The 2412-nt window shown below is 46.8% G+C and overlaps 1 non-coding gene across 1 annotated transcript; it reads left to right on the plus strand.

Moving 5' to 3' along the window:
* The first annotated feature begins 541 nt into the window (after positions 1–541).
* Trnaw-cca (transfer RNA tryptophan (anticodon CCA)) lies at positions 542–616 on the plus strand. The gene has a single exon. It is a non-coding gene; the product is annotated as a tRNA-Trp (tRNA).
* Positions 617–2412: the final 1796 nt, after the last annotated feature.

Genomic DNA, 2412 nt, shown 5'->3' on the forward strand with positions numbered 1-2412 from the left:
ACGGACAAACGTACGTGTCTTTCTTCTTATTAGGAAGCAGTGCAAACACAGTAGGAAGAATGTTTGTTTCTTTAATATGGCCTCCTAAGTCTACGTGTATGGTGTAGATCTGTTCAAACTGCTTGCTGCATCTCTTAAATGTTCCATCCATAAAAAAATGGGAACATGTTTTTAAACTTTCTTTGCTTCCACTAAAAATAATTATTCTCACATCTAACCTATCGCCTTCCAGAAGAAAACTAGTGCCATCTCCTATTTTTAATAGATATTCATGAAGATCAATTCCCTAAGAGTTCTTAGGCTCTTGTTGGTTCCCCCGCTCTTGACTCCATCGACGACGCATGGTTCTTTTCATAGATTCTGAAATAGGCATCACTGTAACAAAGTCGTAAACTTTATTATGGCTAAGCCATGTCTCCGCAATATCCTTTCTTTCAGGAGTGCTAGTTCTGCAAGGTTCGCAGGAGAGCTTCTGTAAAGTTTGGAAGGTAGGAGACGAGGTACTGGCAGAAGTAAAGCTGTGAGTACCGGGCGTGAGTCGTGCTTCGGTAGCTCAGTTGGTAGAGCACTTGCCCGCCAAAGGCAAAGGTCCCGAGTTCGAGTCTCGGTCGGGCACACAGTTTTAATCTGCCAGGAAGTTTTATTATGTAGATTTCCCATTTCATCCGCGTACATCTCCGATAACTGTGTAGTTCCTTCTCGAGACCTTCTCATCGCTCTTTCCACTTGCTTTCTCACTTTCAGAGCTGCATCGTCAGGTGGTCCACAGAGATGTTCTAATACGCTCAACACTTCTGCGTTCCTCGAAAGCAGCTTTCCCTTGCATATGATCCGCTTTTCGGGGTAAACACATCCATGTAACAACACCCTCTTTAGATTCCCTCTGTTTAAGATACGCGTAACCTTTGTAATCAGCAAGAGGCCTGCCCTTGTTCGTTGTAATAACTTCCATGCTGATGGTCACGTTAGGAACTTCGAAAGCAAACTGGGTGGCCGGGTGAGGAGGAGGAGGAGGGGGGGGGGGGGGGGAGAGAGAGAAGGGGGGGGGGGAGAGACACGGGTCCGAACCCTTCGGAGCAGGTATAACCGTGGCAAATGTCCGGCGTGGCAACTGTCCGGACACCTTTCGTAGCTCCTGTTCTTTTTTCTTCCCCCCTTTAATTGTCCGTGGCCAATCAGGGGGCTGGAAGGCGTTCGTTTCTGAGCGCCGACCAATCTCAGTTTTGCAACCGACCGAAGCTTCTAGAAGCTTCCAGACTGTTCCAGAAGCTTCAGCTCCGGCCGGTGGGAGAACCACCTACACGCCGCCACGCGTTTTGTGGGCGAGCCCCCGTGTCTTCTCCTTGTCCTCGGCCTCGAGGCTCCCGCTAAGCCGCGGTCCACTCGCCTGGGGTTTACAGCAGCTTACGTTCGCTGCTGTCTTCAGCTCCACTCTGGGAAACCCTCCATCTCTCCCCCTCCAATTCCCCACCCGGAAATTGGCAGGCAAAAGACTCAGTTGATTGGCTTTTTGGCGGGAAATCGATTGCCGTGTATGGAATGTTGTTAAGCAATTTAGACAATGGAATGTTGTTTATTTAAGCAATTTATGCGATACAATACTGTGTATTATTTATTCTAAGAGTTTGGTGGAAAATTGACTGCAGTGCATGGAATATTGATTAAACAATTTCTCGTAAACAAGGCAATGTATCGAACATTCTTCATTTAAACAATTTATAGTATGCGAGGTGGTGTTTAGAATATAGTTTATTTATTTATTGATTTTGAAGAATTTGTAGGGAAATTGTCTGCAGTGTATGGAATATTGTTCATTCAAACATTTTGAGGGTGGCTTACAAAACACTCGTTCGACCTATACTTGAGTATTGCTCATCAGTGTGGGATCCGTACCAGATCGGTTTGACGGAGGAGATAGAGAAGATCCAAAGAAGAGCTGCGCGTTTCGTCACAGGGTTATTTGGTAACCGTGATAGCGTTACGGAGATGTTTAGCAAACTCGAGTGGCAGACTCTGCAAGAGAGGCGCTCTGCATCGCGGTGTAGCTTGCTCGCCAGGTTTCGAGAGGGTGCGTTTCTGGATGAGGTATCGAATATATTGCTTCCCCCTACTTATACCTCCCGAAGAGATCACGAATGTAAAATTAGAGAGATTAGAGCGCGCACGGAGGCTTTCAGACAGTCGTTCTTCCCGCGAACCATACGCGACTGGAACAGGAAAGGGAGGTAATGACAGTGGCACGTAAAGTGCCCTCCGCCACACACCGTTGGGTGGCTTGCGGAGTATAAATGTAGATGTAGATGTAGACAAGGCAGTATGGAATATTTAAACAATTGCGGCGTTTTTTATTCTGATCATGCGTGGGAACTCTTGAGTGGTCTCAGTTACTGCTGGAGTCAGGGATGCTGAAGC

Source organism: Schistocerca serialis, chromosome 11, assembly GCF_023864345.2.
Source record: "Schistocerca serialis cubense isolate TAMUIC-IGC-003099 chromosome 11, iqSchSeri2.2, whole genome shotgun sequence".
NCBI classification, from domain to species: domain Eukaryota; kingdom Metazoa; phylum Arthropoda; class Insecta; order Orthoptera; family Acrididae; genus Schistocerca; species Schistocerca serialis.